Below are 23,467 nucleotides of genomic sequence, written 5' to 3'. Positions count from 1 at the left end.
AGAAGCCAGAAGAAAAAATATGATATTAATATTAATGCATAATATATTCAATATGGGTATACAGATAAATGTTGACCAAACATTTAAAGATAAAGACAGCTTACTATTATCAGTAAAACATCTCAAGTGTCTGTGTGTGTGTGAGACAGAATCGGTCAAGTGTGTGCAATGCAGTGGACCTTGATGGATCATCAGGTGCACCATGGGAAATCTTTTTTTTAAATCCAAGAACGGTTATTTATTTGTGGTGAAAACAAAAACAACAAACAAGTCTTTCTAATTTTAGACAACACTGACAGGTGAAAAAAAAAAATAATAAATTAATAATTTCCATGTGTCTTTCTTCAATTCCTGCGAGTTCATCAGCATTTTCATTCAACTGGCTCAAAAAAAAGTTGTGAAACCGTGGTCTAATGGACACATTTTTAAAACCTTATTAATAAAACTGTAGGTGTCTTAATTAAATGGCAGCTCATGCATTGACATATATATTTATATATTCATATTAAATTGTTGAGTGGTGGCCTGACTGCTGGAGATCATATATTGATTCAATATGTGCTGTTTGTATTAGAACACCTGATTTAAAGCATATACATTGGACTAAAACAATATATTTTAAAAAAAAAACACTGAAGAAAATATACAGTACCTCAAAAAGGTATCGTAGAAGCCGAGTAATTGCAGTGACCGGACCGATGTTGTAGACAAATACTCTGGGTAAATAGAGAGGAGAGGAGCTAAGCTGGTGCTTTAACCCTGTGAAAGAGGAAGGAAACATAATGTCAGACACCTTCACATCCAAATTAACCTCCAGCCGTGGGCATTGATTTGCAAATGGATGCCGAACAAGCCTCCCGTGACTCCTCGTGCGATTCAGTTCAACAAGCAGCGGTGCTCACCTGCTACTGCTTTGACTGCTGCCAGCTGCCAGTTAACACCTTTGGCATGTTAATTAGGCCGCACAGTCTACCACTTCACTAGACGTTTCAGACCCTTCACCATAAGTGCCTTTATTTTCACAAGAGCTCATGCACAATCTGCATATACATCTTGGATGGAGAAGCAGGAGGAAACCTACGTGGAATTTAAGGCTTTGATCGAGTGGCAGCGCATCTGAATTCATTTGGTAATCATTTGGGGGAGGGTCAGGGGGACGGAGGGAGAACACACACCAATAGGTGCCACAGTGACAAAGTGGGTAAGGCTACAGATGCACGTTCTCTGCTATTGGGAAGGGGATTCACACACACACACACACACCCACACACACACACAGTCAGCATTCAGCTGCTGCCTTGCACACAGGCACACATGGATGAGTAAAACAAACAAACCTGGAAACTAATTTACAAACGGCCGTCTCTTCTCACGCACAACCACGCTGTCATTCCTCTGTGGGAATCTGGATCCCAGAACCTGCAGGTGGAAGCACCTCCTCAGGTCCAGGGGACAAAGGATTCCTGGGAGAATTGGACAAATGCAGAACATGGCATTACAAAGAGCAAAAAAAAAAAAAAAAAAGAAAAAAGAGAGGGATGCTGGAAATGGAGAATGGAGGTGGGAAGATGATGTGAGTCTGTAAGGTACGGGGGAGGTGGGGGTGAGGGTGGGGGACTTTAAAAAAAAGATCCAAGAGGCCAGGGGAAACACAATGACACATCAAAAGAAAAAAAAAACTGAAAACCGTGGCCATAATAAGACTCATGAATAATCTGAGATCCCAAGGGAACAATGTGTATGTGAGAGAGCGAGAGAGAGAGAGAGAGAGAGAGATATTCAGTGTGTGCTCGTGCACGTGTGAGCCAACACCAGGGACACTGACAGCTTTACTCCAAAGTCATCAGTGGAATGTCCACTTGCCACATTAATGACTTCATTGCTTCACATAATTGTTCCAACTCTTGTCTCTGGTCTCCAGTTCAAAGGCGAGAAAAGTTTTGTCTCTTTGATGCCGTAACACTCAACAGGAACACAATAAAGTCTGATGAAAAAGTACAAAAGTAAATAAATCAAAAAAACACTTCACTAAGTTCTTAATCATTGCCGTGAACTAAAAACTGCTGCGATTGTAAAGTCAAGCGATGATTGTACCAAATCAAGATTGTGTCAAGCTCAGCTTGAGTGGTCGAGCTCCTAAGGAGCAACACATGAGGACGAGAGCACATTCAGCAGCAGTGAATCACCGACCTGACACAGACTTTTGTTCCTGCTGTCATTGCAAGTGTGCAAATAATAAAGTGTGGAGGTTTGCACGACTGTGTCACTGAGCCTTGAACACGACCTAAAACTCTACATCATTAACCAGGGTTTTAATTATTAGGTGGAAGCGATTTCAGCTTGAATTAACAAGGGTGGACCAGTCCTGGGACAAAAATCTGGATGTGTCTAAGGAGTGAAATTGAGTTTCTTACAAATATACTTCTGGTCAGATGGTGCTAGATCAAAACTCGTGCAAGGCCTTTGAAATTATAACATGTTTCTATTCAACTTTGGGTAAAAAAGTGAAAAAGAGGAGTCTTCAAAAAAGAGTATTGACCAGTACACAAATTAAAGTAGAGTAATGTTTTGTAAAAATAAATTATACTAGGACTTATATATCTATAACTGTGTCTATATATATATATATATGTATATATATATATATATCTTTTCCAGTTTTAGTTTTAGTGATCATAGTGATCTAGAGTTTTTATTTGGTCTTGAAACAGCCTCTTCAGGTTACCAAAGAGAGGAGGGTTGGTCAGTAGAAGTGAATTATGATGTTTTGATAAAGTTTCCAAATCACAGATTTTAGTTTTTATTTTCTTTGTAGGGAGGTTTGATTCCACCTGGTATCAGTAATCAAAGATGTCTTCCAGTATCTTAATACAGCAAACATGATCAGGGTGTTTTAATGAGCAAAAAAAAACCAACATATATATTCTCCAAATATGGCAAAGTACTGTGTAGGAATTCATCATGGTCTTAATAATGTGTAGAAACGCAGTGAAGTTGGCTGTTGTGACATGTTAAGCTCTGTTTGGGAGATAAATAGAACCCAGACTCACACACACTCCATAAATCTGTTACAGAGTATTGGAAATCTGTCTGGATGATGCACAGCATCCCCTATTTATGTGTGTACGTAAATGATTATATGCCATTATCCTGATAAAAGACTTTAAAATGAGGCGTGACAGCACTGTGAAGGCCCTGACGCTATCACCCTCACCCAGACGACTCACAGACACATGGTTGCATCGAGTCCATACATCGGATGAAGACTTTTTTTTTTTAAGGAACTATGTGCACCGGATGGAATTGAAAAATAAATGCAACAGGACAAAGGTGGAAGTAGACAGTGAGTCATCTGGGTTGTGTATGTTCACACAGCGCTGTGAGTCATTAGCCGTGCGCTTCAATGGTTTTCGAGGGGGTAACACGTTTCCGCTTTTTTTCTAGAGTTTGTCAACAAGTGGCTTTTTTCCTTTTTTTTTTCTAAGTGGACCCTGCCTTTGAGTCGGACTCCCTCTTTGTATTATATGACATCATTTCCTTATAGCTGGAAGATCTCTGCTTTGAATCTGGGGTAAAGTGATACCGTGCCAGAAGTTAAGGAATACAACTTCACTCTCTCCTGTAAACAACGTGTAACTGGGGGCACATTAAGTGGCGGGAGAAAAAAGGGAAAAGGTTTTTCCCCCTGTGTTTGACTGAAGTGAAAAGCTCCTTCATGTCCACATGACACATTATGTGTGGAATGGAGAAGGAATCACTTTCAGGTTGTCCTTTCATCAGGAGAAGTCTGCACAGGGATTTGGGAACATTTATGTGCTGGATGCCTTTCCTGACTCCTGGTACTCAGGGTGGAGGGTGGTGTGGAACCAGGGATCTAATGAGTACTAGGCGACAATCCCTAACCACTGGGCCACCGTCCCTCCTTTGGGAAAAGTTATGAACTTAGAGTTTATGATTTATTGTTTTCTATAAGAAATCACTTTTTGGTTTTGGTCACACAATGTACAGTACTGTATATAAGTAGAAAAATATAGTTTGACATATATACAGATTAGTGTCAATATATATTTACAATGTCTAATTGTGTGACTTATTATTTAATATATCATTGGTGTTATAAAGTATAACATAATTCCTACGTTATATTTTTAACACCGTAGGTTTAATCCAACAGTCGGCCACTAGATTCATTTTTTTGATCCACGGGACGTACTTTGGGTCTCCACGGTTTAAGCTGTTCATTATTCTAAGTCTTGACAGAACAGAACAGAGTAACTCCATTTGCTATTGGTAACAAAAACCAGCAGTTCAGTCTTACAGCACATTGTTATACAGTGGTCTCTCAGTTGTATAGACCCACAGCAAAAAATCCTTAAAATTTTAAGAGCGTCAAATACTATTATTAATCAATAGGCAGAATAATTCTCCCACGTCCACATCAGAGGGACAATATTCAAACCTAGAAATCATTCAGTGCCAGTGTCTCTAAAACCTCTCTGTGTTTTTGCTGCAGGAAAAGTGCTTTCATCACAACCGTATGACGTTGTGATAGACACCAACACTTCACTCAACAGAGCAGGTTGTAAGGACATTAGAAACACACAGTACAAGAGTGTCTTTCTGTCATTTTGAAACTGCGTCGCTGAATACGCTTCAAAGCTGTATAAATTCCAGAAACATCAACGGACGAAAGAGTGAAGCAGAGAAGAGCTGGGAAAAAAGAGCAGTAAAGTACAGCAGAGAGTACTGAAGCGCAGTAAAAGTACAACAGTCTGCACTATAGGAGATGACAGAGTGGAGGAGAGCAAAAGAAATGTGTGTAAAGTGTAGTAAAAAAAAAAAAAGTGTTTCAGAAAAATCAATGAAACCCAGCCGTGCAGGCATCTGAGGTCAGAACCGTCATCTCTGCAGTATGACAACAGTTCAACCACGATCCTTGGTGAACAGACGAACAGATACACCAGAAGGAAACCAGCTCTGACCGAACCCTAACTGTCATCACTCTAGAATCAGTGAGAAGGTTTCAGCCAATTGGATCATGAGAATATAAAAAATGTCCTTTTTTTTTGTTATTGTTACTTCACACGTTACACAAGAAACACTGCTGGAAATTGGTTTATGTTACGGACCATAGATCTAACATGGAGTTTCCATGTACACACACACACACACACACACACACACACACACACAGAGACAGAGTGCTGACTTAAGTGGCAAACACTCTGCAGGCCTGCCCAATTTTCAAGGTGATTTCCTAAGTTGAGAAAAAACGAGCTGTGAATAATTGTGGTGCTCTTCATGCTCGTGATAATAATGTTATTCTTAAGGGGTGAAAGTGGTGCCACTGGTGGAAAAAAAAAATCACTTAAGACGGAACAAAAAGCCGAGGCGGGTGTGTGACACGCAAGAAACAGCAGTTTTCAACCGGCCGACAAGTGATTTATTTATCAGTGGGTTTCATTTACTCTGACAATTAAGAGCAACAGGAGACTTCCTGCAGCTCTCTGCTGTCTTTCTGTGACACACTGGCCCACTGGCAATTAGGACAATCAGTGAGCTGAATGAAAAGGTGCCTTGGGAAAATATGTGTTGTAATTTATTACACTGGGAGACAATGAGACAATTAGTTTGAATTATTCTCCTCCAGCTCCATTTTCCATTCTCTGCTCTGAGAGGAACGAGTGTTAAACTGCTAAAAAATGTTCGTGTTCGATGTTCTTAATAAAGAATGAGCACAGGAACATTGTTTGTGTTGTTAAAAACTGTTCTCCAATGGACATCCACATCAAAGACTAAGAAACCTGTTGTAGACCTGAGAAGGTCCTGGGTCTGGGTCTGGTCCTGGGTCTGGTCCTGGGTCTGGGTCTGGTCCTAGTACTTTGGTGTCATCACTGACAATAAACTGGACTGGACTGAGAACAGTGACTAAGGCAGCTGTGGACCTACAACAACTGTCAGACACTTCCATGTTTTATTAGACTGTGGTTGTCAGAGCTGTCTTATACGGTGTTCTGTTGCATGCTGGGTAAGTAGTCTCAGGGCAGTAGATGTCAACAAATTCAGCAAACTGCAAATCTGCAAGGTGGTGTCAGGGAGAAGAATGGGGTCTACGTCATCAACATTTCTATACACATATGTGTTGTACATGTATTTTTCAAGCAATATTCCCACATAAAAAGATTCCATCTATTTGCAAATGTTAAAAAAAACAACCAATTCAAAATGAACAAGAGGATTATGTTGAATATGTCTGTAATTTATTTTAAGGGAATTAATAAATAGCCAACCCTTTTTATTGGTCAGTGGTTCAATGACATGTAGTTCGTAGTGGACTTTTCTAGAAAAACTGCCTGCATTAAGATACAAATTTGAATGAAACTATCTTAATATTTTAATTCAATTTAATATATAATAATAATAATAATAATAATAATAATAATAATAATGTCAAACGTACCAAGTGTGTAAGCACCCAATGATACAGTACGTCTGTCCATTTGTGTACCTAGACTGCCACCCCCACCCTTTCTGTGTCTCTCTTTCCTTATAATAGCTCAGTGAGTTGGGACGACTGTCTGTAGATGACATGAATAATACATCAGCTGCCCCCCCCCTCTGATCTCCCTCCGTCTCCGCCGTTCATCTTTACCTCCACTCTATCAGTCACTTGCTTGTTTATTTAATATCCACCATCGTTACATGACCTTTGTTCTACACATCAACCTTTACCATCAGGGTTCAGCAATACCCCTCCTCCACTACCCGCCCCTCCTGTCCTTCCTCCATCAATCAGCCCCTCCCTGAGCCACTCATGCGTAAGGTAGTAGGGTGGAAATGCTCTGCTCTCGGTGAAGTCTCTGCACGCAATAGTGCAGGGATCGTGTGAGAAGGCCTGACGACAGTGCAGCCCCACATGGCCCAGGCGTGGAGCCATGAAGTGAAGAACAGTGGAGTGGAGGGGGCGGGGGCAGAGGGGTGATAAAGGGAGATTGCGAGACCTCTTACATCCAGAGGTCTCAGCTCAGCAAAAAGCCTTTGTAATATTTTCAACCAGTGAAGGATTTTTCACTGCCTTTCTGATCCAGCACCAGGGCTGAAGGCTAAGGAGAGAAAGGGAAATGAAAGTACAGAGACTGGAGGCACTGAGGAGAACAAACAATGCTATGATAGGGGATAGGTACTGTTATTGGCCACATTACTTCATTCTAATACTCGTAGTGCTACTCAAAACATGTGCCGATCCAGCAACCCAAAACTTCGCAACAGTTGTTTTACTATAACCAGCTGGGCAACAGTCAGGAAGTGTTTGTCTGTTTTCTACTGCAGTTCAGTCTCTTATTGTATTCATGGGTAGTTGTATACATACATACATACATATATATGTAGATATGTATATAGATATATAAATATATTTACATAGAAATATATATACATATATGTATATACGTATATATACACATATATATACACATATATGTATCTGTATATGTATGAGATACATATCTACCTGTCTATCTACATACATACATACATACATATATATATTGATACCTTATTGCATCTACAACCTTTGAGGTAAGACAACCTCAAAAAGTACATAAATGATACACAAAATACACAAAATACTCGTACTTGTATCGGGCCAACCCTAATAAGTGATTTTTCACCCATTTAAGGTGGGTGAAACCAGGTGCCCGGTAAATCCCCAGGGTATATTTCTGTTAAACAAATTGATGTAAAGTGATGATTACAGAGAATGCTCAGGAAGAAGGAGGAGCAGGTTCAAATCACACCCATCACTCATTTCTCCTTTTGGTTTACAGGGCACCGTCCTCAAAGGCCAACCTGCGTGCCCTGGTGACTCCGTCTTTCCCCCTGGGTCCCCCACGGCCACTCTCCACACCTCTGCTAATGCTGGGCTCGTTTCAGAGGTGGGTTGTAATGAAATCCTGGCCCTCTGATGTATGTTGCTCCCTGGCTGGGGGCCATGTGGACCAGGCCACTGAGCAAGAGAAGGCCTCTCCATTACAGACGGGTTAACGTCTTGTGTCAAGCTTTGGCCGGCGTGGCTGCAGTTGTGATAACAACGTAACGACTCTCTACCTCTGATTACCAAAGAGTCAGAAACATACAGGATCAAAGTAAACAAAACAGAGCAGCACCTTCAGCTAGAAAAATAAACCCTCTCAGAAGTGGTGCATGCTGGGAGGATTACTCATATTTTTTCATCTAATTAGGACAATACATCATTTACTTTTCACATGGTGGAATAGCTCCAAATGGAGAGGCCCGGTCTTAGTCTACATGGGGTAAACTCAGCTCAGGAGGAACTGAATCGGATGAATTAAATACACAAAAAATACGTTCCATTATTTCTGGAAAAAAAACACCGGCTCTTGTGTAATGGTGGTAATTGCAGCTGCAGATTATATCATGGGTAATAAGAGAAAGGAAAATCAGTTTAATCTCTTGCAATTTACTTCTTCAAATAGACAATACAGGAATAAATGTGTTTGTGTCATTCCATCTGAATGGAGGTATCTGGGTTTAATGTGCGTAGGTTTTTGATGGTGCAGGTGTCTCCGTGTGTGTGTGTGTGTGTGTGTGTGTGTGTGTGGTCCCGTGGTGGAGGTGGCTGGCAGTGTGGGGGGGCCTCTAAGGGAACCATCACTCATAGGGTTAATATCTGGTTCCCATCTTTCCCAAGTGGCTCTTGAGGAACTGTGGGTTTCCACATTTCATTTTCAAAAAGGAAGAATGGGAAGGGGTGTGGGGGTGGGGTCTCCCTCTCTTATGAAATTACAAGCACTTGAAAAGATCTAATTTGGTCTTAATTGTCACAGCGCATTTGACAATGGGTGTGGAGGGAGCCCATGGGGGTTGAAGAGGGCTCCCTCAAGAGTCTTTTAAATGACAAAATGCAGTTCTAAGGGAAATGTGCTTGTGTGGCTTTGTCACCACCAGCAGAACAAGGAGGCGCACAACTTGGGTGAAGCACTATTGCAAAAGATGTTGGAGTTTGATTGCACAGTACTGCTCTGCACAGTGGAATGGATGAGGAAATACTTTCTGAAAGTAAAAACTCGGTACTACGGTACTCAGATGTGTTTTTGTGTCTCTAGAGGTCGGACTGGATGGTATCCTACAAACTTAACAAAATGTGTTGCAATATTTTAGGTTGTGGCCATGGGAGGTGAAGGGCAGTGTGAAAACAGTGTGTGATATATATGGATAATTTGAACGGCCCACAGAAAAGGATTTAAAACTCACTTTTTCATATTACAGTATACACATTTTTGGATTTTTCATTTGTACATAAAAAAAAAAAAACCTGATCACAATGAGTATTGCACTCCTGTGTCTCAAACACGATTATTCCCACACTTCCATAATTTCTTTTTTCTCCACAGAGCCCACAGAAACCAAAACCTGAAAGTGACTGAAGGGCTGTAATACGCACTAAGGCCACCCCTGCTGCCACGTTTCTCCTCTGCCAGCTGCTGTAGCCTAATTAGCCATTTTAAGAATCGCCCTACCAACAGAGAAGTGTTTTCGTGTATGTGAATTTCCCTCACCAGTTATTCACTTCTACATGTTTCCCAGCCTCCATGACCAAAAATCTGCATATGGTGCACATCTGTGCCTTCATTCATGAACATACAGGGAACCAAGGTGGTTATCTGAGGGAAGGAGGACGTTTGCTCACGTTTCCTGCTTACTGTTGTATAAGGGAAATGGTACAAAAATCTTTCTTTTCAATGCATGGGCTGCTTAGTGCAGAAGTGAGCAAACTTTTTGACTTGCAGGTCCAAAGACAAATGACATGTAATGCATAAAGGTTTAAATGCTAAAATTATTTCCTATGCCATCTATTGGGGAAAAGCAGACATTGCAGAAAAAAAGGAAGAAGTATAATGATAATAGAAAATATATAATAAAATAACATAAATTGGACAAGTTCGCTGGGCCAAATTAAAAAGGCAAACGGTCCGCATCTGGCCCCCAGGCCGTAGTTTGCCCATGCCTGTCTTAGTGCTTTAGGTGCAAACCTTTCTTGCAAGATTTTCTTTCTTTGATCACATCCAATAAATAGGTGTCAAAGAAAGGCATTAGGTGTTCGGGGATTAGCAGCTTACATAAATGAAGAAGCAGTTGCATGCGCGCACAAACACACATGCAAACAAAATCATCTATAATTGGATCACAGCAGCTCTCTGCTGATTCAGGGCCCACAGAGATCTTTTGGTCTGATAAGCAGGGATCTAAGCAGCTCTGTCTGTCTGTGTGCTGACCTCCACAGGCAGCGAGTGTCCACTGCCACCTGACACAGGCAGCTCATTCTCCGGCTGGAGCCTAATGTCTGCTGATGAAGGAGACCACCATCCTCACTTTAGTTTAGGTGCAGTGGGCCGCGTACACATGGGCCAAGCAAGTCTGTCACCCTCCAACCTTCCACCCACTTCTCATTAGCACGAGACAACCTGTTTCTGTGCAAACGACTGTTACTGCATTCAATGCGGGTGGTGGAACGTGGGTCTCCAGCTCACTTTGTCTCCCCAGCCAAAAGATAATAATTGGGCCCAGGACTGTGCTTAAAAACCTCTGGTTCGGGTTGGATTTATACAAGCATTTAACATTATGTGGCTTTTAGAACAATTTAAAAAAATTATACCCCACTGATCGTGGGCTTAAGTTGTGGTTTTCCCCATTACATTGTGCACATGCACTGCAAGAGCACATAGCAGCAGGAAACCTGCATGATATTAAAAGTATGCTTGGAAGCAAATTTGGCAGAGAGAGGGCTATAACTGGGAGACCCCACCAACACTGCTGAACTTTTAAACTGCTTTGTACATGAGTGCCAGTGTGTAATAGAGTTTATACCTGAAGCTGCTTCAGTGCGTGTATTTTGTAAACAACATAAAACATTTGTTTACATTTACCCACATACCATTATCTTATTAACATTTAATACACACACACAGTGTGATATGCTAAGGCTCAAAGTATTTATTACATTTTCAGGTAATATACCGTTAGACCATCTGTGAGGCTACAAGGTGGAACATTTACTGTTTATGTATGTATGTATAAACATATAAATAAGATATATGAATATATCTACATATGTTTACATGTATGTGTATATGTTTATATACCCAGATATCTGTATATGTGTATTCATATATATATATATATATATATATATACATATACTGATGGAAGCACATATATACAAATGCATACATACATAAGGATAGACATACATTGAAATATAATAAAATTAAACATATGTAGCTTAATTACCACAGAGTTCTCCAACCAGTACCATCTATTTTCTGATGTTTCCACCTGATACACATTCACCTGATTTTTTTATGTAAGAAGTTTCAACTAAATGACTGAATGGTCTATTTATGTATTTTAATTTAATTTCCTGCTTTCTCGGATGCAGTGATGAGATTCCTGCCTGATGTGCAGAAGGTTAAGGGTTTGATTAGACTTTGTCTCTAAACTGAGTTGAATCAGGAATGCTATCCATCCATCAAACTGGGCCATATCAATATGCTGACAACCCATATGGACTACTGATGAAAGAAGAAGCCAAACATCACTCTTCTTCATTATAAATGTCTATATTTTCATGTTTATTTCCCAAATTTTAACAGAATTTTGTTTGATCAATGTTTCTTTAATTAGGTGAGATGTTTTAAGCATTTCAACTCTGTTTTTGCCTGTGACTATAGTTGTTGTTGTTTGTTTATTGTATATTTCTAATATATATATATTATATATACATATATGTATATATATAATGATAAACAAAATGCTGACGTCCAATGCAAAATTACATTTACTTTGTGTATAGTTTTATGTTTAGATATATACAGGTATTGATTATAAATGTTTTTGACTGTGTTTGGTGCTGAGGTGAAAATGCTCAGATAATTCCCATTTCAACTGCTTTGCCTTTATCGTTTGCTTCCATTAAAATAGTTCATTTATTTTCCATTTGTGATGAGCCTGCGTTTAACTAATAATTTCTAACGTTACTAAGTTTGGAAGTCTCGACTGAAAACGTCATGCCAGACCTGGGAGTATCTTCCGAACCTTGTCGCAATTCCAATCGCACAAACCGCCCCGCAGGCCAAACTTAGCGTCGACTCTCATATCACCACGATACAAAATATAGAAACAACAAATAGGCTGTGGAGTACAAAGTTCACCAGCAGTAATGTTTATCAGCTGCCTCGTGTTTGCCTCACAAGTCGGTACAAATAAAGAATGCATGTGTACAAACGAGCTACGGGGTGAGTGTCCAAAAACCTCTGTGCGGCGGTTGGTGTGGGGAGGAACACTTTCAAAGGCGGGAACAGCAACGCTGCTGCTGCAACACAGATCAGAGGAAACAAACAGCGAATGAATCAAAACTTCAGAATGCGGCTGCTCCGTCCTACAGCATGTACACAAACCAGCACCAAATGTTACGGGGCGAGGGAATGAATCACGGTTGCCTTTTCTTTCTCACATATCCACCAGTGACACATTTAATATGAACAGTCCTGTCTCTGCGACGGCTCATCTGATACTCGACTCCCATCCAATTATGGTTAGAAGGAAAGAAGGGGCTCCGCTAATTATAATGGGTGGGGAAGCTTTCGATCCCTCTCTCTCCTTATTTTTTTTGACAGATGCTACAATTCATAAAGTGAGAGGAGGATTGGTGCATGTTAAATACCGAGCATAGTCGACGCTCTCATTGGACTCAGCCGGTGGTCCGCCTGGATTTATGGTTAAGGAAATGTTTTGTGCGTGTGTATGTGTGTTTTTAACTTTTATAAAAGGACACCGAGAACCGCGCTCGACAATGCTGTCCTGAAAGCATCCATTATGTCCCGCCTCATGTGCTGTCTATGAACACCACATGTTGCTGGTCAACAACAGGAAAAAATATGGCTTTTTAAATCACTTGTGGCAGGTTTACAGCACACTTCCCTCACTGTGTGCTGCGTGTCTGTCCTTTTGTGTCTGCTCTTGTGCAAAAACACATATAAACCCAAATAAACACACGCACTCTGTAAAATCTATACACTGGTTAATCGGACGAACTGTCATGGAAGTGTTAGTGAAGAAGCAGGGCTGACGGCAGGACGGCGGCATCACCAACTGTGTGAGGGGAATCGTAAAACCGATTGCACAAACTCACACACTCGGTACTTTTGCTGTCTGTGTGTTGTAAATTACACTGACGTCTGACAGCGATGTAAATGAACGGCACGCTTCCCTCGTCATGATTTAAAATTATTAAACAAACTAAACGAGAGAGATTTTATTCATAACCGTTTTGAAGAAATGTTTTCAAATTTGTTGGGATAAAATACAAACATATCCCGCTCTCTCTTTAAAAAAATTACATTAAATTATGAATAAAATAGAATATACAGAATAGATTTCTTAGTATTAGTATTCCTAATGAATGTACTAAATGATGAACATTCTTGTCTAAACCTAAAATACTTGAACGACGGCAACATGGCTGGAAATTAGTTTAGTGTTTTAACATGAGAGAAAAGATAAAAGTAGGTTTTTCTGTTAGAAAACCATACAAACTTGATGAAGACGAGCCGGGGAAAAGTAAAAAAAGAAAGAAAGAAAAGAGAGTTAATAGAGTTAGTAGGTAGGTAATAGGTTAATAGTCTCAAATGGTTTTCATGCCAATGTGCTCTCAGATAAGACCTTCAACCTCCAGGGAATGAAATTTGTGCGACACAAACATCTCTGAAAATAAATGCAATATGTGAGTCGGTGTTAGAAATTCTTTGTTGAACAAACAAAACAAGAAAATTACAATTTATATAAAATTTAAAATAATTTAGAAAATGCTACTGTTATTTCCTGCAAGATTCCTACAGCAGGCAGAGACACTTCAGGGTTTTTAAGAGCAACACTATAATAAGTTGAAATTAATAAGGAATTAAGTCAATCCTCATTAATAAGCAAACATTAAAGATGTTGAAGTTGAATGTTGAGTGACATTACATCTCTGAATGTGTCTCTCTGTGTCCTATAGAGACGACAAACAGAAAAACACTGGTACATTCAGTTTCTTTTTTTTTCTTTTTTTTTACCTATCATTGCGAGAGACTCTCACTATTATGTTCAATGTCGTTATTGACTTTTTTTAATGTAAATATTGTTGGAATCAAAAATGAATAAATCCTTCATTTTTTTAATGCCTAGCATCTCCAAGAAGCAATTGTTTTCGTAATTTTAAACCCTGCGCCGATGCTCCTTCGTTTGTTTCCCTCCGACCACTCACTGTGTTGCTCCTATTACTCCAATAGCTTCCCTTACATAATTACAAACAACAGTCTAGTAAAAATAAATGTGGTGAAGCCACAGTCCAAACTGTTTGTGTCTGATTCATCATTATTGCCTATAACTGTAGGTATCCTATGACCTTATCCCTCACCATAAACTCCCATCTGGTTATCATGAGTATGCAGAAGAATTAGAGACCGACAAATATTGTCATTCATGTGACACGTTTGTCTTCACATTCAATGACCTGAAACAACACTGCTGTTTCAGTTTCTGCACAATGTATGAGCTGCCATTCACTCACCGTTATGAACAAAAATAAATGACACTACTTATGTAACTTGCCTATGGAGGCGCTCAATAATTGGTCAGCGATTTTAATGGCTTGTGGTCCTATGGATAAAATAAGGTTAAAATAAGGCTGAGGATTAGCTTCTAGCCAAATCGAAAAGACTGGAAGACGTGTGGCAGATATGTGACCTCGGAAAGGACCGTTTTTTTCCTGGTAGCATCACTGGATTGTCCTTGTTACACTATGGATTAGGAGGACAGGCAATGTTGCCACTCCTGTGGTCTGACACTGGGAGGCCACATCTCCATGACTGATGCCAACAATCCCTCATCTTTGTCCTCAAGGTGAGACTTACGACGCCAACAAATTTGAACTAGAGGTTGCCACATAAGTACTGTTGCCACATGAGAACAATTTGGCAAAAATACAAGATTCAGAATTTTATTTGGCTCAGAATTCACCACTGTAACATTTCCCTTGAACTACAGGGAAATATAATTGCTGCGTTTTCTTCGGAGACCAGCGTCTGCACGCCACTCACACCAGGATAGAGAAGTCAAACACTTTTCACATGTGGACTGTCACAATTTTTTCTTTTTACCAATAGAGGACAAACTTAATGCACTTTTTTTAACTTTACTAAAATATTACATATTCTTACTACAGTACATATTATTTGTTAAGTATTTCTGTCTCACAAAATGTAGACAGAATGTTTTTCTCTCTCCACATCTCTGATCATTCTGCAGACAGAAGACTTTGGTTTTTGACATGTTTTCTTGGTGGGTGCCATGGGATTGAAGGAATTTGTGCAGTCCGTGATTGGTCCTCTGTGGCCGTGGACAGCAATAAGTCTTGGTGTGTGTTTACGACAGACGCGGTCTTTTCAAATCAAATTGGAACAGCCAGCAGTGTTTACCCAGTCCTTGATCTCGCAAGAACAAAGTCAAGTCACACTTGTTTAATTTGTAAAGGACTTGGACGGAGTATATATATGCTGTAGGAACACAGATACTGGAGTATGTTATCCTTATGTTTTAGTCAAATGTACTATTCTTATCACATTGTTTGGTTAAAGATTACTACGTTATCTCTGTGCAACATTCAAATGTAGGAGAGAAATAAAACGTAAGGAAACTAAAAGACTCATCACAGAATAATGTTTTCACTAATGTGTTTCCATGCTAAAGGACTTTACCGTCCACCACTGCCACCAAAAACCAATAACAGGATTTGAGACTGTGTCACCATGCGCAGAAACCCTGCATTAGAACCTCTGACCCAGAGACGTCAGTCATCTCTAAAGTCCACGATGACAACGAGTCACGTCCAGACCCATTCATCTCCATGAGAGACAGCTCAGTCTGTTGCCAATCACTGTGGGTTCTGTTAGTAATTCTGCCCATTGCCTCGCAGAACTACAGAACTATTGAATGAAGACATGTCATTCATAATGTAAGAGAAGAGCAACCTCAGAGCACCCAGCGCCTGAGGTTACACTAACGAAATGGAAACCTCAACTACTGTGTAAAACTCTACAGCGCCTCTGATGTGTTGTAAATCTGAACTGGAGATGGGCGATTTTACCCCAAACCACTGCATTAGGAGTTCACTTTATTCCTGTACATCCATCTACAATAACAATAAAAAAAAATTGCATATGAATTTAATGGTTAGGATGTTTCATTTTGAGGCTCGGGGCCTTATAGTTATTATTTTTATAAACATAGGTATTTAGAGACATTGATGAAGTATTTAAATCCATGAATTAGACTAAGGAAGAGCATGATCAGTTTGTGTTAGTTCTTAAAAAATTAACACATGTTGCCTTGATATGTGTCGTGGGATTAGAGGAATCTGCCTTGTGGTTTATGTTTCCTCCTAGCCACGAAGAGCAATAAATCTCAGGATATTGACCATAACTACATTGTACTGTTTACATTTTAATAACATCCATTCGCAAATTTGGGCTAACTGCTGGTCGGTTCTGCTGCCACACTACTGTACTTTAATTAAACCATCTTAATCAGTGCACTACTTGTCAAATGTTGATCTTGTTTTTTTTGTTTTGTATTTTAAAGCCTTTAGTACTTGTCTTCTGAATACTGTTATCTCAGACTTGATATTGCAGCATTTGTGTTACTTTTGGCCATCTAGAGCCGCTAACTTAAATTTGTCCCACTGTACCGCAACAAAGGGTACTCTATTGAAATTCATTTAATTCTATTCTATTGTATTGCATGGCAGGCTAGGCAAGGTTGGACTTGGCTAGGCTAGGCTGGGTTACTATTGTGCAAGACCAAACAACACAAAGCCAACACAAAGAAAATGTGTCATAGGAATAGGGAGAATTATTTTTGAGGCAAATTGACAATACAGATGTGACATTATTGGTTAATTTTAATTATTATTATTAATTATAATTATCTCGGCCAACTACTTGTTTGTTTGCTGTTCCTGTCTCTGACTCAGGTCTGAACTTGACTGTTTACCTTTCGACACCACATACTCAGGACCTAAACTCTACTGCACTGACTCTGTCGCTGCACATGTGAAGATAGCAATTAAAATGTTTTTCATCCATTTAAATTCTTTTCATCCTTTTCTTTTCCTGCTTTTAATTACTGGGAGCTGACAACTGTGGAAGTGATGGAGGGATTCCTTTTGGCTGCTGCAGATGAGCCAGAAATGTGATTTGGCACAGGTTTGTTTTGTTTTAGATCTCTGTCAGATAATAGCTCCGAGAAAATTCTAATGAACACAGCAAACAGAGGAAAAATACAGACCAACACAACTCTGGGAATCAATGTTTTACAATCCCAGTCCGACCACTAATAGCTAAATTTGTGTATACTAAAATAACTGCACAACACGAGAAAAAAAGTCACATTCCACCCTTCCCTATCTCTATGTGGAAACATTTGGAGCAATCAGTGTCATGAAAAAATTACAGTTTGAAGGCAAAGTTAGAGAGTTGAGGTTGAGATGGTTTGGACATGTGCTGAGGACAGAGAGTCAATATAGTGGACAATGGATGATGCAGATGGAGGGAAGAGGAATTAGGGGAGAGGGTGAGATGGAAGAAGATTATCCCCTCTGGCGACCCCTGATGGGAACAGCCGAAAGACGACAAAAAAGAAGTCATAATTATATCTTCTCTGAACTCCATTAGTGGACAGAGTAACAACTTGAACTAGATTAATCAGAAATCTTTCCAAAAAAACATAAACAGTCTACAATGTTCTTCCTAGTGACTTTAATTCTGTCATTTATTTCATTCCCATGAATGACAGGCGGAGAAATATACCCATATGGGGAGCAATGCATATTTCCACTGCACTTCAGCAGTTAAATAAAAACAGTGAAAATGAGGAAAATATGATAAAAGAGACAATGTTTCCCTTCTGAGTAATTTAAGTGGCAGATAAATTGAAAACAGCATCCCATTGGCTATAGGGTTGCCAAATTCAGTTACAGATTTCAGCTTTGACCTGTTGAATCCCTGGAGCTGCTCTGAAGGGAGTGAGGAGGAAAGCAAACAGTATTAATCCTCCAAAAAAGTTCAAAATACCTTCCTGTCATAACAAAGGATCCAGCCCTTGTTCTCAGTAAAGTCTGCAAAATAATATTAGATGCAGATGTCAAGGAAGATGGATGCATAAACACAGAGCCCTGTCTTTTCTAAATGTTTAAAAATGAGCCCTAATGCAGAAAGGCTGTGGGTATTTGCCCAGCTGTTGCATAAATAAGCAGAGAGATTCAAAGGCTGGATAACCTCCACCAATGCCCATCAAACCAAACAGATGAGAGAGCGTAGTAATCTGCTCCATCCTCAGATGGGACAACACTGACTCCAATTAGTCTCCGGGCCCAGATGCACACGGAGCGGTGGGCGGAGAGTCGGAGTGGACTGGAACCAGACTGCGGTTTGATTGAGTACATACAGAAGATGAACCAGAGAGTGAACCCTTCTTTCATTCTGGTGTTTAGTCATAAATGTCATGTCAGAAATCCCCATTAGGGACAATTTGTCATCTAATATATTTCAAGTGTCAACAGTTTCCTCTCATGAGAAAATTATTCACAAAAATACTAGTGAGTCGACTATTTAGTAATGACTGCATTATTATTATTTTAGATTATTATTGTCATACCACCAGGTGTTGGTATGACGTCATATCTTACTAGAAAAAAGGGGATTTTTCTGGAAAACATGGAAGACGAACACCAGATCTTTTTATCAAAGGACACAACTTCTATTTTCTATTGTTCTTCGTTTGTCAAACGTCATTAATAAATAGTATAATTATGTTTATTTGAATAAATGCTGCCTGTGCATCTTAGGTGGACAACAACCCAGAATGGTCCTTTTTAAATCTTAGCAAGAACACTGGGCCACATGCTCCATTTATAGACAACTGTAGGTGGCAGTAATAAACTCAAATCAAACCCAAAGAAGAATAAGACAGTGGTAGAGGGACAGATGAGCACAAAAATAAAAAACACAGTTGGATTTAACGCAATTTTGAAAATATTTTAGAAAAACAAGTTCGATCATAATGATGACATTAAACCAAAAGAATGAAGCCAAACCATGATACCAAATGTTCCACCACACTGCCCTGAGTCAGGCAGCCTTATGTTTGTCACACCTGCTGTCATTTACATTGTGTCGTCGAGGAACTGAAATAAACAAACACAATATTTTTATTACTTTAATTCCAAATAAAATTTACTAAGAGCTGCAAAAACATTTTCACCACCTTAATAAAGTAATACTGTAGTACAGTGTTTCAACCTTTAAGTCCTGTAGTAGTGAACTTCATAAAAATGCAGGTCTCTGGTTAAGGAAGACAGCGACACTATGTCGTTTGCTGTTTAAAGACAAGCTGAAATTTTTGTACAGCTTTTTGCACCCTGTTCCACAGTATCTGATAGTCAGATACTGTAAGTATTTGCAGACACTGCAGAATAAACTGCTGTCCATCAAACAAAACTGCTGATTACATGCATGTGTCATGAATGTTTTTGGTTGGATAAACAGTCGGACAAATGAAACCTCACTGGGGGGCCGACGCAAACAGGCTAAAACGCACATGAGCCACAGGTTGCAGACACCAGCGTACTAGCGCTCCCTGCAGAGAGTACGAGACCAGATAAAGGATCTGCATCCACTAATTCATTCATTCATCTTCTAATGCTTAATCCTGTTCAGGGTCTCTGGGTTCAAGGGATCGGGGGGGGGGGGGGGGGGGGGGCACCCTGGACAGTACATAAGTCCATGGCAACAACCTTTCACATTCACATTCACACCTATGGTCATTTTAGAGTGAACAATAAACCTAATCCTCAATCAGCTTGTTTTTGGACTGTGTAGAGAGAGGCTTCTCCCTCCTCCCCCCGTCTACGCCCTATATGCACCCGTGGAAAACCAAAAACACTGGGAATCGAGTCAGGGATCGAGTCATTTTTGCTGTAAGGCATTAGCACTAACCGCTCTGCTCCTGTGTGGCCCGTGTTTACTAATGACGTGTGTACTTTTCTTGAAGCGCATGCTGCCAGGTTAGGATGACAGTATTGATGGGTAATGACATGACGTCATACGTTAGTATCACTCAGCTGGTACTGTGTACCGTCCACACCACTCAGTGGTTCGTTGGCAGCCTGTCCGTGTGTGAAGTGGGAAGATTTCTCTCTCGGAGCCGGGAGTCTTTGGTGTGCAGGAATGAACTGGATCCTACTGGAAATGAATGGGACATTTTTCCAAGATGTGTTTTCACTGCCGCTAACGCTGCGCTACATTGGATGGGACGGATTACACGGCGCACTAATGAAAGTGGAGCTGAAGAAGCGGGTTGACATTCATCAGACGTGGGTGGAGGTCTGCTCCGTGATCTCCGTGCCAACGGTCTCATTTTCATCTCATCAGTTATTTTCTGGGCCTCTCCTCCCACTGGAGTTTGTTTTATCACGGTGCACCCAATCATTTAGCCCAATCTCATGCTTCCACATTTAATCCTATACTATTGATTGTACAAATACAATTTCCAAAGTTGTTATGTAATTAGGTGTGTGTTTTGCTTCTGGACACATCAAAGCAGCGGCTGTTGCTGGAGACATTGCTTGCCGCTGAGGTCATAATTTCCCTGGGATATTTAAAATAAACACATTAGGCCCGAAAGAATTCAAAACTTGTCTCAGACGATAATGCCCGGCCTTTTGATTGGCACGAGGCGTGGCATGCCACTTTTCAGTGGAAGGCAATAGTGGTCTTAAACACTGCCTTTCCAAGCTCCCATGCAGTGTAAATTATAGGATAATAGGGAGCAGGCGATCGCAGGCTCTGTTTATTCAATCCATTTCTTCACATAAGTTCCCATTGCCTTTTTCCGTCTCTCTGCTGTGTGTGTGGTGGCCTCTGATCCTGCTGACCCTCGACATGTGTTTTCACTTTCTGTTCTGATCTCAGCTCCGCGACCAGCGGGGAACCAAATACAAATTGAACAGTAACCATTCACAGGCCACTCTTTTTCGTACCACCAATAAACTGGTTTTGTCTCCCCCAGGAGGAGCTGGAGGGATCGATGGTTCGATCGCACGGCCTGAGGTCTCTTACCTTCACAACCATCAGTTTGGTTGGAGGCGTCCTAGCAACAATTTGGTTTTTTTTTTGGAACATCTTTTACATGTTTGTCACGTTGTTCTCACAGACACAGGTCTGACTTTTCTCAGAGAATAGAGAAGAACCGGCCACGCCACAGAGAAAACACTGCGGAGAAGAACAAATCGCCAGTGTTTGGGTGGTGTGGTTTTTTATTATTTCAGTTAAGGTGAAGTTTTCATTAGGCCCATAAGCCCCCCTCCTTTTGGAAAGCGAGCCCTTTTTCTGTGAAACTGGCTGGACAGCAGCCGTTCACAAGTGGCGGGGTATGTTTGTTCAGCTTTTATTAGGAGATGTGGTCTGAAGAAGTTAAAAAGAACCCTTTTGTTGTTCTTGGGGTTCATATTTTCTCTGGAATTGCTCCACGCGCTGTGTTTATTCCCCCGACTGAAAATGAAAAGGCTAAAACCTGAACGCAATAACTCACTTAAAGTGAAGACAAACTCTCAAACGACTCCACGGGTAATCTCGCAGATAAAGGTATAAATCAAGCCGAGTGGAAATCGTGACCTACAGGCGTTTTTTTTAAAGGGTGATTGCCACATTTAATGTTTGGACAATTCAATTTCATGCTTTAAATGGCTGGTCTGAGACTTAGAGAGCAGCTTAGTGACCGAGCGCGGCGCATAACACAACATTCAGGAATCCACAAAAGTCCGCGCAGACTTACTCTAAAGCCGTGATATTTGATCAAATAATACCACACACATAACAGCTACATGTAGTTGCAGCGATAGCCGTCACAACAGGACACACACCCACACACACACACACGCTGCAAAGAAGCCCATTAAACATCTCTACACACGCCAGGGGTTTGTAATGTGACTTGGAATCATCTTTTCTTCATTGGGATTCTCCCCTCAGAGCCTCTTTATTAGAGTAAAAACACGTCCATCACCTGGATCACATTAAACTTTCACGCATGCAGCCCCTGCCCCTTGTTTCTTGTAAACTCTGCTTTATTCACTTAGCCTGGCTTTCATTGTGACCATTTTTGCACGGTTTACCTTTGTTTAGTTTATGAACCCAGGGGGTTACCCAACCCAAACATCCCAGCTGAACACTCCAGCTTTGCATTTCAGCGTTTTGAAAAACAGACAGAGAGAAAGAAAAAAAACAAATCTAAGAGTCAGAGCATGGGTTTATGATCCACACTGACACATGACAGGTGGTTATGTGACTGACAAGTCAATTAAAAAAAAATAGAATTGTGCTAAAATAAAAAAAATAAAAATCACTTTTTTTAATTCTGATCAGACACTAAACTGATGGTAATTCAAAGAAAATTATATTCACTCAGTGAATTCATCTTAGAAAATGAGGTTCTCTAAATTCATCAAACTGGAGGAAACCATTAAAGAAAAAAAAAACAAAAAACAGTGCGTGCCCCAAAAGTGGAGTGAGACCATTCTCATTCTCGCTAAACCAAAAATATCTCCACTTTAAGCACCAGCTCCACACCGCTGATGGCTGGTGCTTGGTTCCCATGCTCCAGCATTGTGTATCTTCCAGCTGCAGCCCGGGGAGAAAATGGGGGAGGCGCACTCATGGGTGGTCCGCCCCACATGGTCCCGTACTCTGCGGTTTGCGCCCTACATCTGATAGCAGTGTCTCAGCTGAGGCGCACTCTGAGGCTCGCATTCTCTGTGCCATTTTACTGCAGCTATCTGGGGCTGCAGGAGGAAGTTGGTACTGAATACTGGTACAGAATACAGTCAGATTTATGGAGGGCAACACTGTCAGGCATCAGCATTGACTAATTTCGCTGCTCCTTTTGCTGACCTATCATCAATGCTATTTGATACATTATGAGGTCAAATCTAAGACAGTTTAAAATAATCAAATCCCTGCAAATCTTGTCACATCACATCACCAAAACGACTAGATGAATGAAGGAGGCTGTGAAGTAACTTATTCTAAGGTGGATTTATAATCAGGTCCACAAATCCCATGTTTTTTATTAGCTTTCATATTCTACAGATGTGATGTAATGTCCAGTACAGGAGCACCAAGGATTCATGATATCATTTTTATTAAAAAATATCCAATATGTAGCCGGGCGTGGATGTGGGCTTCAGCTGTGGTCTCCTGTGCTTTACATTCACTGTGTGGTTCCTGACATACTGTAGGTCTCTTAAAAATGAAAGCCAACATGGTGTAATCATCACTCAGCCACATGTGAATCT

At 40.4% G+C, this 23,467-nt stretch overlaps 1 long non-coding RNA gene across 1 annotated transcript in view; it reads right to left on the bottom strand.

The window, feature by feature from the left end:
• Window positions 1–656: 656 nt before the first annotated feature.
• Window positions 657–23,467, bottom strand: part of LOC103389993 (uncharacterized) — a 27,002-nt gene continuing 4,191 nt past the window's right edge. Inside the window, exon 3 of the long non-coding RNA XR_003051846.1 lies at window positions 657–1,463. This is a non-coding gene — a long non-coding RNA (uncharacterized LOC103389993). The remainder of the gene's footprint in view (window positions 1,464–23,467) is intronic.

This window comes from Cynoglossus semilaevis, chromosome 14, assembly GCF_000523025.1.
Source record: "Cynoglossus semilaevis isolate Cse_v1.0 chromosome 14, Cse_v1.0, whole genome shotgun sequence".
In the NCBI taxonomy this organism is placed as follows: domain Eukaryota; kingdom Metazoa; phylum Chordata; class Actinopteri; order Pleuronectiformes; family Cynoglossidae; genus Cynoglossus; species Cynoglossus semilaevis.
Note: the sequence above shows the minus strand (reverse complement) of the source record. Positions and strands in the feature narration are given on the sequence as shown.